This window comes from Arachis hypogaea, chromosome 11 (genome assembly GCF_003086295.3).
Source record: "Arachis hypogaea cultivar Tifrunner chromosome 11, arahy.Tifrunner.gnm2.J5K5, whole genome shotgun sequence".
Classification (NCBI taxonomy): Eukaryota; Viridiplantae; Streptophyta; class Magnoliopsida; order Fabales; family Fabaceae; genus Arachis; species Arachis hypogaea.
In genome coordinates, this window is record NC_092046.1 from 87,165,979 (window position 1) to 87,183,423 (window position 17,445).

The 17,445-nt window shown below is 37.0% G+C and overlaps 1 non-coding gene across 1 annotated transcript; it reads left to right on the forward strand.

Moving 5' to 3' along the window:
- Window positions 1-4,875: 4,875 nt before the first annotated feature.
- LOC112724403 (small nucleolar RNA R71) lies at window positions 4,876-4,983 on the forward strand. The gene has a single exon (XR_003163567.1). It is a non-coding gene; the product is annotated as a small nucleolar RNA R71 (small nucleolar RNA).
- The last annotated feature ends 12,462 nt before the right edge of the window (window positions 4,984-17,445 follow it).

Below are 17,445 nucleotides of genomic sequence, written 5' to 3' on the forward strand. Positions count from 1 at the left end.
GTCAGGCACGCGTTCATAGGGAATGATGATGATTGTCACATTCATCACATTCAGGTTAAAGAGCAAATGAATATCTTAGAAGCGAAATAAGATGAATTGAATAGAAAATAGTAGTACTTTGCATTAATCTTTGAGGAACAGCAGAGCTCCACACCTTAATCTATGGAGTGTAGAAACTCTACCGTTAAAAATACATAAGTGAAAGGTCCAGGCTTGGCCGAATGGCCAGCCCCTCTGATCTAAGAACCAGGCGTCCAAAGATATATCTCAGGATCAAAAGATAATCCAAAGATGTCTAATACAATAGTAAGAGGTCCTATTTATAATAAACTAGCTACTAGGGTTTACAGAAGTAAGTAATTGATGCATAAATCCACTTCCGGGGCCCACTTGGTGTGTGCTTGGGCTGAGCTTTAACTTTCCACGTGCAGAGGCCATTTGTGGAGTTGAACGCCAGGTTTTGATCCATTTCTGGCGTTCAACTCTAGTTTTTGATCCTTTTCTGGCGCTGGACGCCAGAATTGGGCAGAAAGCTGGCGTTGAACGCTAGTTTGCATTATCTATTCTTGGCCAAAGTATGAACTATTATATATTGTCGGAAAGCCCTGGATGTCTACTTTCTAACGCAATTGGAAGCGCGCCATTTCGAGTTCTGTAGCTCCAGAAAATCCACATTGAGTGCAGGGAGGTCAGAATCCAACAGCATCAGCAGTCCTTCTTCAACCTCTGAATTTGATTTCTGCTCAAGTCCCTCGATTTTAGCCAGAAAATACCTGAAATCACAGAAAAACACACAAAATCATAGTAAAGTCCAGAAATGTGAATTTAACATAAAAACTAATGAAAACATCCCTAAAAGTAACTAGATCCTACTAAAAACATACTAAAAATAATGCCAAAAAGCGTATAAATTATCCGCTCATCACAACACCAAACTTAAATTGTTGCTTGTCCCCAAGCAACTAAAAATCAAATAGGATAAAAAGAAGGGAATATACTATAAATTCCAAACTATCAATGAAACAGAGCTTCAATCATATGAGCGGGACTTATAGCTTTTTTGCCTCTTGAATAGTTTTGGCATCTCACTTTATCCATTGAAGTTCAGAATGATTGGCCTCTATAGGAACTCAGAGTTTAGATAGTGTTATTGACTCTCCTAGTTCAGTATGATGATTCTTGAACACAGCTATTTTATGAGTCTTGGCCGTGGCCCTAAGCACTTTGTTTTCCAGTATTACCACCGGATACATAAATGCCACAGACACATAATTGGGTGAACCTTTTCAGATTGTGACTCAGCTTTGCTAAAGTCCCCAATTAGAGGTGTCCAGGGTTCTTAAGCACACTCTTTTTTTTTGCTTTGGACCTTGACTTTAACCGCTCAGTCTCAAGTTTTCACTTGACACCTACACGCCATAAGCTCATGGTTAGGGACAGCTTGGTTTAGCTGCTTAGACCAGGATTTTATTCCTTTAGGCCCTCCTATCCACTGATGCTCAAAGCCTTGGGATCTTTTTTATTTGCCCTTGTCTTTTGGTTTTAAGGGTTATTGGCTTTTTGCTCTTGCCTCTTGGTTTTAAGAGCTTTTGGCTTTTTCTGCTTGTTTATTTTTTTCTTTCTATTTTTTTTCGCCCAATTTTTTTCTGCAAGCTTTGTTCTTTGCTGCTTTTTCTTGCTTCAAGAATCATTTTTATGATTTTTCAGATTATCAAATAACATGTCTCCTAGTCATCATTCTTTCAAGAGCCAACATATTTAACATTCTTAAACAACAACTTCAAAAGACATATGCACTGTTCAAGCATTCATTCAGAAAACAAGAAGCATTGTCACCATATCAATATAATTAAACTAAGTTCAAGGATAAATTTGAAACTCATGTACTTCTTGTTCTTTTGAATTAAAACATTTTTCATTTAAGATAGGTGATGGATTCATAGGACATTCATAACTTTAAGACAGGGTTACTAACTACTAATGATCATGTAATGAAGACACAAACATAGATAAGCACATAACATAGAAAACGAAAAACATAAGAAATAAGAACAAGGAATGAATCCACCTTAGTGATGGTGGTGTTTCTTTCTTGAGGAACCAATGATGTCCTTGAGCTCTTCTATGTCTCTTCCTTGTCTTTGTTGGTCCTCCCTCATTGCTTTTTGATCTTCTCTAATTTCATGAAGGATGATGGAGTGTTCTTGATGTTCCACCCTTGATTGTCCCATATTGGAACTCAATTCTCCTAGGGAGGTGTTGATTTGCTCCCAATAGTTTTGTGGAGGAAAATGCATTTGAGGCATCTCCTGGATCTCATGGTGATGAGCTTCATACGCCTCTTGAGCTCCATGAATAGGCTCTCTTGCTTGCTCTATCTTTTTCTTAGTGATGGGCTTTAGAGATGAATCTTTCCATCTCCCATGGCTCAGAGGTGAAAGCACTTGCCTTCCCTTTCCTCTTTGAGGTTTCTCTGGCCTTAGGTGCCATTAATGGTTATGGAAAAACAAAAAGCTTATGCTTTTACCACACCAAACTTAGAATGTTGCTCGCCCTCGAGCAAAAGAAGAAAGAATAGAAGAAGAAGAAGAAGATATGGAGGAGATGGAGGGATATGTGTATGGATGTGAGTGGTGAGTGGAAAACAGAAGGGATGACCATGAATGGAGAGAGAGAGGGTGAGGTGGGTGGGGATCCTGTGAGATTCACAGATCCTGAGATGATCCTGTAGTGTCCACAGATCCTGAGATGTCAAGGATTTACATCCCTGCACCCATTAGGCATGCAAAATGCCTTTGCACACAACTCTGGGCGTTCAGCGCCAGGTTGGTGCCCATTTTGGGCGTTCAACGCCCATTTGTTGCCCATTTCTGGTGTTGAACGCCAGAACCATGCTTGTTCTGGGCGTTCAGCGCCAGCTCCTCTCCAGGGTGCAATTATGGCGTTCAGCGCCCAGATGATGCCCATTTTGGGCGTTCAGCGCCCAGATACTGCCCATTTTGGGCGTTCAGCGCCAGAACCATGCTCTGTTCTGGCATTGAACGCCAGGCAGATGCTTCCTCCAGGGTGTGATTTTTCTTCTGCTGTTTTTGATTCTGTTTTCAATTTTTATATTTATTTTGTGACTCCACATGATCATGAACCTATAAAGACATATAACTAAGAAAAATATAGTTAGATAAATAAAAATTGGGTTGCCTCCCAACAAGCGCTTCTTTAATGTCAATAGCTTGACAGTGGGCTCTCATGGAGCCTCACAGATGTTCAGAGCATTGTTGAGACTCCCCCAACACCAAACTTAGAGTCTGACTGTGGGGGCTTTGGTTGACTCTGCTTTGAGAGAAGCTTTTTCTGCTTCCTCTCCATGGATGCAGAGAGAGATCCTTGAGTTGTAAACACAAGGTTGTCCTTATTTAATTGAAGGATCAATTCTCCTCTGTCCACATCAATCACAGCTCTTGCTGTGGCTAGGAAAGGTCTTCCTAGGATGATGGATTCATCCTCTTCCTTTCCAGTATCCAGGACTATGAAATCAGCAGGGATGTAAAGGCCTTCAACCTTTACTAACACGTCCATTACTTGTCCATAAGCCTGTTTTCTTGAATTGTCTGCCATCTCTAATGAGATTTTAGCAGCTTGCACCCCATAGATTCCCAGTTTCTCTATTACAGAGAGGGGCATGAGGTTTATCCCTGAACCAAGGTCACACAGAGCCTTAAAGATCATGGTGCCTATAGTACAAGGTATTATGAACTTTCCAGGATCCTGTCTCTTCTGAGGCAATGTCAGTTGATCCAGATCACTTAGTTCATTGATGAACAAGGGAGGTTCATCTTCCCAAGTATCAATGCCAAATAATTTGGCATTTAGCTTCATGATTGCACCAAGGAACTTGGCAGCTTGCTCTTCAGTAACATCCTCATTCTCTTCAAAAGAGGAATACTCATCAGAGCTCATGAATGGCATAAGGAGGTTCAATGGAATCTCTATGGTCTCTAGATGAGCCTCAGAGTCCTTTGGTTCCTCAGAGGGAAGCTCCTTATTGATCACTGGACGTCCCAGGAGGTCTTCCTCCTTGGGATTCACGTCCTCTCCTTCCCTTACAGGTTCGGCCATGGTGCTTATGTCAATGGCCTTGCACTCTCCTTTTGGATTCTCTTCTGTATTGCTTGGGAGAGTACTAGGAGGGATTTCAGTGATCCTTTTACTCAGCTGACCCACTTGTGCTTCCAAATTTCTAATGGAAGACCTTGTTTCATTCATGAAACTCACAGTGGCCTTAGATAGATCAGAGACTAAGTTTGATAAGCTAGATGGATTCTGCTCAAAATTCTCTGTCTATTGCTGAGTGGATGATGGAAAAGGCTTGCTATTGCTAAACCTGTTTCTTCCACCATTATTAAAGTCTTGTTGAGGCTTTTGATCCTTCCATGAGAAATTTGGATGATTTTTCCATGATGAGTTATAGGTATTTCCATAAGGTTCACCTAAGTAATTCACCTCTGCTATTGCAGGGTTTTCAGGATCATAAGCTTCTTCTGCATAAGAAGCCTCTTGAGTACTGTTGGATGCAGCTTGCATTCCATTCAGACTCTGAGAAATCATATTGAATTACTGAGTCAATATTTTGTTCTGAGCCAATATGGCATTCAGAGTATCAACTTCAAGAACTCCCTTCTTCATAGGCGTCCCATTACTTACAGGATTCCTCTCAGAAGTGTACATGAACTGGTTATTAGCAACCATGTCAATGAGTTCTTGAGCTTCTGCAGGTGTTTTCTTTAGGTGAATGGATCCACCTGCAGAAGTATCCAATGACATCTTTGATAACTTAGATAAACCATCATAGAATATATCCAAGATGGTCCATTCTGAAAGCATGTCAGAAGGACACTTTTTGGTCAACTGTTTGTATCTTTCCCAAGCTTCATAGAGGGATTCACCATCTTTTTGTTTGAAGGTTTGGACATCCACTCTAAGCTTGCTCAGCTTTTGAGGAGGAAAGAACTTGGCTAAGAAAGCCGTGACCAGCTTATCCCAAGAGTTCAGGCTGTCTTTGGGTTGAGAGTCCAACCAGATTCTAGCTCTGTCTCTTACAGCAAATGGGAAAAGCATGAGCCTGTAGACTTCAGGATCTACTCCATTAGTCTTAACAGTATCACAGATCTGCAAGAATTCAGTTAAGAACTGAAAAGGATCTTCAGATGGAAGTCCATGAAACTTGCAGTTCTGCTTCATCAGAGAAACTAGCTGAGGTTTCAGCTCAAAATTGTTTGCTCCAATGGCAGGAATAGAGATGCTTCTTCCATGTAAATTGGAATTAGGTGCAGTAAAGTCCCCAAGCATTCTCCTTGCATTATTATTATTTTCGGCTGCCATCTCCTCTTCTTGTTCGAAAATTTCTGAAAGGTTATCTCTGGATTGTTGTATTTTAGCTTCTCTTAGTTTCCTTTTCAGAGTCCTTTCAGGTTCTGGATCTGCTTCAACAAGAATATTCTTGTCTTTGCTCCTGCTCATATGAAAAAGAGAGAACAGAAAAATAATAATAATAGGGGTCCTTTTTACCACAGTATAGAGGTCCCAGTGTGAGTAGAAGAAAAGAAGAAGAAAAATTCGAACACAGATGGAAGAGAGGGTTCGAATTTGGGTGAGATGAAGTGTTAGTAGATGAATAAATAAATAGAATAAGATGAGAGAAGGAGAGGATTTTCGAAAATAATTTTTGAAAGAGGGTTAGTAATTTTCGAAAATTAATTTTGAAAAGGGTTAGTAGTTTTTTTTCGAAAATTTTTTTAAAAATCAAAAGTTAAAATAATTAGTTAATTAAAAATAAATTTTTGAAAAAGGGGGAAGATATTTTCGAAAATTAGAGAGAGAGAGTTAGTTAGGTAGTTTTGAAAAAGATAAGAAACAAACAAAAAGTTAGTTAGTTAGTTGAAACAAATTTTGAAAATCAATTTTGAAAAGATAAGAAGTTAGGAAGTTAAAAAAGATATTTTGAAATCAAATTTTTTTTTTGAAAAAGATAAGATAAGAAGATATTTTTGAAAAGATATGATAGAAATTAGTTTTTGAAAAAGATTTGAAGTTTTAAAATCACAATTAATGACTTGATTCACAAGAAATCACAAGATATGATTCTAGAACTTAAAGTTTGAATCTTTCTTAACAAGTAAGTAACAAACTTGAAATTTTTGAATCAAAGCATTAATTGTTATTGTTATTTTCGAAAATTATGATGTAAAATTAAGAAAAAGATTTTGGAAAATATTTTTGAAATTTTCGAAAATAACTAAAAAATTTGAAAAAGATTTGATTTTTGAAAAAGATTTTGAAAAAGATAAGATTTTTTAATTTGAAAATTTGATTTGACTCATGAAAACAACTAGATTTTAAAAATTTTTGAAAAAGTCCAATCTAATTTTCGAAATTTTAAGAGAGAAAAAGGGAAAGATATTTTTTTGATTTTTGAATTTTTAATAATGAGAGAGAAAAACAAGTAAAATGATGCAATGCATGAAATTTTTAGATCAAAACAATGAATGCATGCAAGAATGCTATGAATGTCAAGATGAACACCAAGAACACTTTGAATGTCAAGATGAACACCAAGAACATGTTTTTGAAAAATTTTTAATGCAAAGAAAACATGCAAGACACCAAACTTAGGATTCTTTAATGCTTAGACACTAAGGATCCAAGAATGCATATGAAAAACAAGAAAAGACACAAAACATGCAAATGCAAAGATCAAACAAGAAGACTTACCAAGAACAACTTGAAGATCATGAAGAACACTATGAATGCATGAGAATTTTCGAAAAATGCAAGATGCACATGCAATTGACACCAAACTTATAACATGACTCAAGACTCAAACAAGAAACACAAAAAATATTTTTGATTTTTATGATTTTATGATTTTTTTTTGTATTTTTTCGAAAATTATTTGAAAAACAAAAATAAGGATTTCAAAATCTTTAATATGAATTCCAGGAATCTTGTGCTCTTTAGTCTAAAGCTCCAATCAAAGGGTCAGACATGGCTTAATAGCCAGTCAAGCTTTAGCTTGTAGCAGGTAGATCATGAACAGCAGCAGGTGGATTAGCACCAACTAGCTTGCTCCTGATAACAAATTGGAAGCCTTAGTCCAAATGAATTTAGACATGGCTTTACAGCCAGCCAGGCTTCACATGCTTCATGAAACACTAGAATTCATTATTGAAAGTTTTGAAGCCATAGAATAATTTATTTTTGAAAACATTATTTTTATTATTTTATAATTTTTTTTCGAAAACAAAAGAAAAATTTTTGAAAGATTTTTGAAAAATTTTTGAAAACAAAACAAGAAGAAAATTACCTAATCTGAGCAACAAGATGAACTGTCAGTTGTCCAAACTCAAACAATCCCCGGCAACGGCGCCAAAAACTTGGTGCGCAGAAATTGTGATTACACTTTGATTATGTAAAATTCATCGCTCTTTCTTTCCCTGGTAATGGCGCCAAAAACATGATGCCAATACCATGGTTCACAACTTCGCACAACTAACCAGCAAGTGCACTGGGTCGTCCAAGTAATACCTTACGTGAGTAAGGGTCGAATCCCACGGAGATTGTTGGTATGAAGCAAGCTATGGTCACCTTGTAAATCTCAGTCAGGCAGATATAAATTGATAATGGTGTTTTTGAATAATAATTAAATAAACATAGAATAAAGGATAGAAATACTTATGTAAATCATTGGTGAGAATTTCAAATAAGTGAATAGAGATGTTTTCGTTCCTCTGAACCTCTGCTTTCCTGCTATCTTCATCCAATCAGTCTTACTCCTTTCCATGGCTGGCTTTATGTGATGCATCACCATTGTCAATGGCTACTTTCGGTCTTCTCTCGGGAAAATGATCCAAATGCCCTGTCATGGCACGGCTAATCGTCTGGAGGCATCACCCTTGTCAATGGTTTACATCCTATCCTCTCAGTGAAAATGGTCAACGCACCCTGTCACGGCATGGCTATTCATCTATCGGTTCTCGATCATGCTGGAATAGGATTTACTATCCTTTTGCGTCTGTCACTACGCCCAGCAATCGCGAGTTTGAAGCTCGCCACAGTCATTCAATCATTGAATCCTACTCGAAATACCACAGACAAGGTTTAGACTTTCCGGATTCTCTTGAATGCCACCATCATTCTAGCTTACACCACGAAGACTCCAATTAAGAGATCTAAGAGATACTCATTCAGTCGAAGGTAGAACGAAAGTGGTTGTCAGGCACGCGTTCATAGGGAATGATGATGATTGTCACGTTCATCACATTCAGGTTGAAGAGCAAATGAATATCTTAGAAGCGAAATAAGATGAATTGAATAGAAAACAGTAGTACTTTGCATTAATCTTTGAGGAACAGCAGAGCTCCACACCTTAATCTATGGAGTGTAGAAACTCTACCGTTAAAAATACATAAGTGAAAGGTCCAGGCATGGCCGAATGGCCAGCCCCTCTGATCTAAGAACCAGGCGTCCAAAGATATATCTCAGGATCAAAAGATAATCCAAAGATGTCTAATACAATAGTAAGAGGTCCTATTTATAATAAACTAGCTACTAGGGATTACAGAAGTAAGTAATTGATGCATAAATCCACTTCCGGGGCCCACTTGGTGTGTGCTTGGGCTGAGCTTTAACTTTCCACGTGCAGAGGCCATTTGTGGAGTTGAACGCCAGGTTTTGATCCATTTCTGGCGTTCAACTCTGGTTTTTGATCCTTTTCTGGCGCTGGACGTCAGAATTGGGCAGAGAGCTGGCGTTGAACGCCAGTTTGCGTCGTCTATTCTTGGCCAAAGTATAGACTATTATATATTTCTGGAAAGCCCTGGATGTCTACTTTCCAACGCAATTGGAAGCGCGCCATTACGAGTTCTGTAGCTCCAGAAAATCCACTTTGAGTGCAGGGAGGTCAGAATCCAATAGCATCAGCAGTCCTTCTTCAACCTCTGAATCTGATTTTTGCTCAAGTCCCTCGATTTCAGCCAGAAAATACCTGAAATCACAGAAAAATAGACAAACTCATAGTAAAGTCCAGAAATGTGAATTTAACATAAAAACTAATGAAAACATCCCTAAAAGTAACTAGATCCTACTAAAAACATACTAAAAACAATGCCAAAAAGCGTATAAATTATCCGCTCATCACTCATCCTTCCCAGTGTCTAGGATTATGAAATCAGCAGGGATGTAAAGATCTTCAACCTTTACTAACAAGTCCTCTACTAATCCATAAGCCTGTTTCATTGATTTGTCCGCCATCTCTAGTGAGATTCTTGTAGCTTGTACCTCAATGATTCCCAGTTTCTCCATTACAGAGAGTGGCATCAGGTTTATCCCTGACCCAAGGTCACACAGAGCCTTCTCAAAGGTCATGTGCCTATGGTACAAGGTTTGAAGAACTTTCCGGGATCCAGTTTCTTCTGAGGCAATGTCTGCCTTATCAATGCACTTAGTTCATTGGTGAACAAGGGGGATTCATCCTCCCAACTATCATTACCAAATAAACTGACATTCAACTTCATCATGGCTCCTAGATATTTAGCAACCTGCTCTTCAATGATGTCTTCATCCTCTTCAGAGGAAGAATAGTCATTAGAGCTCATGAATGGTAAAAGGAGGTTTAATGGAATCTCTATGGTCTCTAGATGAGCCTCATATTCCTTTGGTTCCTCAAAGGAAAACTTCTTATTGGTCAGTGAACGTCCTAGGAGGTCTTCCTCACTAGGATTCACGTCCTTCTCCTCCTCTCTGGGTTCGGCCACACCAAGTAAGGTTATGGCCTTGCACTCTCTTTTTGGATTCTCTTCTGTATTGCTTGGTAGAGTACTAGGAGGAGTTTCAGTGACTCTTTTACTCAGCTGGCCCACTTGTGCCTCCAAATTTCTAATGGAGGACCTTGTTTCATTCATGAAAATTAGAGTGGCCTTAGATAGATCAGAGACTATATTTGCTAAGCTAGATGGATTCTGCTCAGAATTCTCTGTCTGTTGCTGAGAGGATGATGGAAAAGGCTTGCTATTGCTAAACCTGTTTCTTCCACCATTATTAAAGCCTTGTTGAGGCTTTTGTTGATCCTACCATGAGAAATATGGATGATTTCTCCATGAGGGATTATAGGTATTTCCATAGGGTTCTCCCATGTAATTCACCTCTGCTATTGCAGGGTTCTTAGGATCATAAGCTTCTTCTTCAGAAGATGCCTCTTTAGTACTATTGGATGCAGCTTGCAATCCATTCAGACTCTGAGAAATCATATTGACTTGCTGAGTCAATATTTTATTCTGAGCCAATATGGCATTTAGAGTATCAATTTCAAGAACTCCCTTCCTCTGAGGCATCCCATTACTCACAGGATTCCTTTCAGAAGTGTACATGAACTGGTTATTTGCAACCATGTCAATGAGTTCCTGAACTTCTACAGGTGTTTTCTTTAGGTGAATGGATCCACCTGCAGAATGGTCCAATGACATCTTTGATAATTTAGACAGACCATCATAGAATATATCCAGGATGGTCCATTCTGAAAGCATGTCAGAAGAACACTTTTTGGTCAGTTGCTTGTATCTTTCCCAAGCTTTATAGAGGGATTCACCTTCTTTCTTTTTGAAGGTTTGAACATCCACTCTAAGCTTGCTAAGCTTTTGAGGAGGAAAGAACTTGGCTAAGAAAGTCGTGACCAGCTTATCCCAAGAGTTCAGGCTATCTTTAGGTTGAGAGTCCAACCATATTCTAGCTCTGTCTTTTATAGCAAACGGGAAAAGCATAAGCCTGTAGACCTCGAGATCAACCCCATTAGTCTTAACAGTATCACAGATTTGCAAGAATTTAGTTAAGAACTGAAAAGGATCTTCTGATGGAAGTCCATGAAACTTGCAATTCTGTTGCATTAGAGAAACTAATTGAGGCTTTAGCTCAAAATTGTTTGCTCCAATCGCAGGAAGTGAGATGCTTCTTCCATAGAAGTTAGAAGAGGGTGCAATAAAGTCACCAAGCATCTTCCTTACATCTCCACCATTGTTATTAGGTTCGGCCATGTCTCCTTCTTTTTCAAAAATTTCTGTTAGATCCTCTCCAGAGGGTTGTGCCTTAGCTTTCCTTAGCTTCCTCTTCAGAGTCCTTTCAGGTTCAGGGTCAGCTTCAATAAGAATGTTCTTATCCTTGTTCCTGTTCATATGAAAAAGAAGAGAACAGAAAAGAAAATATGGAATCCTCTATGTCACAGTATAGAGATTCCCTTTTGTGAGTAGAAGAAGAGAAGAGAAAAAATTCGAACACAGTGGAGAAGAGGGGGTTCGAATTATGAGTAGAAGAGAAGTGTTAGTAGATGAATAAATAAATAGAAAGAGATGAGAGGGGGGAGAAAAATTCGAATTTAATTTAAACTAAAAGGAAAAATATTTTTGTTTTTATTTTAAAATTTAGTTAGAATTCGAAAATTAAAAAGAGAAATAAAATTAAAATTAAAATTTGAAACAATTAGTTAATTAAAAAGAATTTTGAAAAAGTGGATAGGAGTTTTCAAAAATTAGAGAGAGAAAATTAGTTAGGTGGTTTTGAAAAAGATATGATTGAAATAGAAAACTTTTAAAAATAAACCAAAAAGTCAAGTAGTTAATTGAAAAAGATTTGAAAATCAAATTTGAAAGGGTGAGAAGTTAGAAAAGATTTTGAAATTGATTTTGAAAAAGATATGATTGAAATTGAAAAAGATATCATTGAAAATCATTTTGAAAAAGATTTGAATTGGAAATTAAAAAGATTTGATTTTGAAAATTGAAATTGATTACTTGACTAACAAGAAACTAAAAGATATGATTCTAAAATTTAAAGATTGAACCTTTCTTAATAGGTAAGTAACAATCTTTAAAATTTTTGAATCAATCACATTAATTGTTAGTGAAGATTTTGAAATTATGAAACAAAATAAGAAAAAGATTTTTTTTTTTTAAAAATCAATTTGAAATTTTCAAAAATATGAAAGAAAAAATGAAAAAGATTTGATTTTTGAAAAAGATTTGAAAAAGATAGAAATTTTAAATTGAAAATTTGATTTGACTCATAAGAAATAACTAAATTTTAAAAAGTTTTGAGAGAGTCAACTCAAATTTTAAAAAATTTATGAGAGAAAAAGGGAAAGATATTTTTTTATTTTTGAATTTTTAATGAGGAGAGAGAAAAATACAAAAAAGACACAAGACATAAAAAATTATGAATCAAAACAAGAAAAATATGCAAGAACACTTTGAATGTCAAGATGAACACCAAGAACACTTTGAATGTCAAGATGAACATCGAGAACATGTTTTTGAAAATTTTTAAGAAAAGAAAAATATGCAAGACACCAAACTTAAAAATTTTTAATGTTGAGACACTAACAAATTGAAAATGCATATGAGAAACAAGAAAAGATGCATAACAAGAAAATGCAAAGATCAAAACAAAGAAGATCATCAAGAACAACTTGAAGATCATGAAGAACATATGATGGATTTTCGAAAATTAAGAAAAAATTACAAACATGCAATGGACACCAAACGTAAAACTTGACACTAAACTCAAACAAGAAACACAAAATATTTTTGGTTTTTTATGATTTTGTAAAATTTTTTTTGTATTTTTCGAAAATTATTTTGAAAAAGAAAAATAAGGATTTCAAAATTCTCAATGAGAATTCCAGGAATCATGCAATGTTAGTCTAAAATTCTAGTCCAGGAATTAGACATGGCTTACTAGACAGCCAAGCTTTCAGTGAAAGCTCCGGTCCAAAACACTAGACATGGTCAATGTCCAGCCAAGCTTCAACAGAACATTACATACAACAGCTAAATTGCTGAGAAAGACAAAGAAGCTCTTCTCAGGATAGTTGAAACCTCGGTCCAAAAGATTAGACATGGCTTAACAACCAGCCAGGATTCAACATATCTCATGAAACTCTAGAATTCATTCTTAAAAATTCTGAAGAACATAAAATAATTTAATAATTTTTTTTTTGAAATTTTTTTTTGAAAATAAAAGTGAAAACAAAAAGCTTAAAATTAAAATAAAATAAAATTACCTAATCTGAGCAATAAGATGAACCGTCAGTTGTCCAAACTCAAACAATTCCCGGCAACGATGCTAAAAACTTGCTGCACGAAATCGTGATCATTCATTCCTTGGTAACGGTGCCAAAAACTTAATAAGCACGTTCATAATTTTAGTTCTTTGTCACAACTTCGCACAACTAACCAGCAAGTGCACTGGGTCGTCCAAGTAATAAACCTTACGTGAGTAAGGGTCGATCCCACGGAGATTGTCGGTTTGAAGCAAGCTATGGTCACCTTGTAAATCTCAGTCAGGCGGATTCAATTAGTTATGGAGATTTGATAGTTAAAATATAATTAAAATATAAAATAGGATTGAAATACCTATGTAATTCATTGGTGAGAATTTCAGATAAGCATATGGAGATGCTTTTGTTCCTTCTGAACTTCTGCTTTCCTACTGTCTTCATCCAATCCTTCATACTCCTTTCCATGGCAAGCTGTATGTTGGGCATCACCGTTGTCAATGGCTACATCCCATCCTCTCAGTGAAAATGGTCCAAATGCGCTGTCACCGCACGACTAATCATCTGTCGGTTCTCGATCATGCTGGAATAGGATTCAGTAATCCTTTTGCGTCTGTCACTACGCCCAGCACTCGCGAGTTTGAAGCTCGTCATAGCCATCCCTTCCCAGATCCTACTCGGAATACCACAGACAAGGTTTATACTTTTCGGATCTCAAGAATGGCCGCCAATAATTCTAGCCTATACCACGAAGACTCTGATCGTAGATCAGGAGGCTAAGAGATATGCATTCAAGCTTGTTTGTATGTAGAACGGAAGTGTTTGTCAGGCACGCGTTCATAAGTGAGAATGATGATGAGCGTCACATAATCATCACATTCATCATGTTCTTGTGTGTGAATGAATATCTTAGAGAAGAAATAGGCTTGAATTGAATAGAAAAACAATAGTACTTTGCATTAATTCATGAGGAACAGCAGAGCTCCACACCTTAATCTATGGTGTGTAGAAACTCTACCGTTGAAAATACATAAGTGAAAATAGGGTAGACATGGCCGAGTGGCCAGCCTCCCATGGAGGTCTAAAGATCTCAAATGATCAAAAGATTCGAAGATGATCCAAAGATTCTCAGATACAATAGTAAAAAGTTCTATTTATACTAAACTAGTTACTAGGGTTTACAGAGATAGGTAAATGATGTAGAAATCCACTTCCGGGCCCACTTGGTGTGTGCTTGGGTTGAGCATTGAGCTTTCATGTGTAGAGACTCTTTTTGGAGTTAAACGCCAGGTTGTAGCCTGTTTCTGGCGTTTAACTCTGATTTGCAACCTGTTTCTGGCATTTAACTCCAGAATAGGGCAGAGAACTGGCGTTGAATGCCAGTTTGTGTCATCTAAACTCGGGCAAAGTATGAACTATTATATATTTCTGGAAAGCTTTGGATGTCTACTTTCCAACGCAATTGAGAGCGCGCCATTTGGACTTCTATAGCTATAGAAAATCCACTTTTAGTGCAGGGAGGTCAGAATCCAACAGCATCTGCAGTCCTTCTTCAGCCTCTGAATCTGATTTTTGCTCAAGTCCCTCAATTTCAACCAGAAATTAACTGAAATTATAGAAAAACACGCAAACTCATAGTAAAGTCCAGAAATGTGATTTTATTTAAAAACTAATAAAAATATACTAAAAACTAACTAAATCATACTAAAAACTATGTAAAAACAATGCCAAAAAGCGTATAAATTATCCACTCATCAGAGGCTCGAGTATGGGCACAGATTATGTCCCATTACATCTTTCCGAGCACTCACGAGTCCTCCTTCACCGCAGACATGGCTGTTCTACTCTAGTGTATCCTTACAGACTAGCACCTCAATTTACCAAGACACATTCGGCATGCTATGGGACATGTACAGATTGCGGGAAACCTACCTTTTCCCGCCTTGGTTTCAGATCTAGTCTCAGCAGCCGGAGTCACCTACAGAGATGAGGACACCAAGGCCATGATTCCACGGGATGATCAGTACGTCCCTAACGGAAAGTATATCAGACCTCCAGCAGCCACTACTAGCCGGCCTGCAGAACCGGCCGAAGATATTCCTACTCCTTCCACCTCACAAGCACCTTCAACAAACTAACTGCTCCATCAGATACTTGAGAGGCTAAACCAGCTTGACCGGAAAGGAAAGCAAAGGGAGCATCGTAACAAGCGCTGATTTACATACCTCAAGGAGCTGCTTGTTGGTCACCACCCACCTAAAGAAGACCCAGACACTCCAGACTCCACTTCATTTACCAGCACAGGGAGCCATGACGGTCCCGATTATGGAGATGCTGCTACCAGCCCCCCGTTGTTCCTGACTGATGGCACCGAGGACGGTGCCAAGCTTTAAGTGTGGGGAGGTCGGTCAGTACCTGACTTCCGGAGGTAATTTCTTTTTTCTTAGCACCAATAGAATAGGATATTTATTTATTTTTCTTTTGTTAGGATAGGATAAATTGCATAGGTTATTTGCATGCATGTTCTAATTGGTTAGAAAATAATAAGTTTCTTTTTAAGATCCTATTTTTTTTTAAAAATTTCACTGATTTAAATCAAAACTCTTGTGTTAAACTTGTTTGGAAGTTGTATTTGGAACATAGTTAAAAGATAGAACACACAACCTGTGAGACTTGAGCTTAATGAAATGGTTACACTATTTAACCATAAAATTTTTATTCTTGTGTGTTTACTTCTCTATGATTGTAATCTATATGTTGTTCCGTCCTATATGTCCAATATTTAATGTGTTATATGCATGCATATGATTGAGGCCATTATTTTATTAACTCACTTACCCCAAATAGCCTACCCTTCCATTTACCTTTGATAGCCAATTTGAGCTTTTTAATCACATTTGTTCTATGTTTTACCATATTACTAGCCTTAAGCGAAAAAATAAGTAATAGCCCAAATTGAATCTTTGGTTAGCTTAAGATAGAAAGTGTGTGTCAATTAAGTGTGGGAAGACTGTGGGAACATGGGTTAATAAGGGAATGTGTCATGATAAAATGTTGGGAATTTGGGTACCTACTAATGTGAAACTAGAAAAAAATTATAAATCTATGTGCATTGATAAGCTATGTTTACTTTTACTTTTAAAAAAAATCCAAAAAAAAAAAATCCAAAAATATTCAAATAAATAAGTAATTAGATAAATGAATAAGGGGACAAAATTACCCCAATGCTAAGTTAAGTTAAATAAAAATCAATGCATATGTGATACAAGTTAAGAGAAAAGTTGATGTATGAGTATGTAAAACAAAAGTGGGAGAATTTTGGGTAGTTAAAGATGATTTAAGAAGAAAATAAGAGTATGTATGTTAGGTGAAAGCTTAGGATAATCAAGGATTCAATTTATAGCTCACTTAGCCATATATATACCCTCACCTTTACCTTGGCCCCATTACAACCTTGAAAAGACCTCATGGTATTTGCATTGGTGCATTAAATACTTGTTGATTGGTTAGGTGAAGAACAAGGTTTAGAAAGTATTATTAGAGAAGAATAGAGTGATTACCCTATACACTAGAGTGACTAGAGTGCATATACACCATCAGTAAGGGTTCAACGCTTAATTCTATGTTCCCTGCTTTCATGAGCTGTCTTCCTACGAGTTTACTTGTTTTTACTGTATAATTTGAATTAGTGGAATTTGATTTATTTTTGTCTTAAAGAACTTATTTATTTTTAACCAAGTAGACAAAATCATTTAAGCATATAGTTGCATTCATATACATAGGTTGCATTGCATTGCATGAGTCTTACTTTTCCCTACTCATTTATTTTATCTCCTTAAGCTAAGCATGAGGACATGCTAATATTTAAGTGTGGGGAGGTTTATAAACCACTATTTTATGGTTTATCTTGTGTCTAATTGAGTGGTTTCATCAAGTCTTCACCCACTTATTCATACTATTTGCATGATTTTATAATTCCTTCCTAGTATTGTTTTATGGTTGAAAATTCTAATTAGTATATTTTATAACTTCCTTTCTAGAGATCTTTAATTAGTATATTTTAATTCTTCTTTATACCATTCGATGTCGTGATCCGTGTGTTAAGTGTTTCAGGCTTATTAGGACAGGAATGGCTTAGAAAATGGAGAGGAAGCTTGCAAAAATGGAAGAAACACAAGAAACTAAGAAGATGATCAGCGAACACTGACGCACGAGCATGGCTCACGCGAGCGCGCGGAATGGAAAAAATTGTAGTGACGCGTACGCGTGCATGACGCGTACGTGTGACAAGGAAAATCGCTTAATGACACGCACGCATGACTGACGCGTACGCGTGACCTGCGCGATCT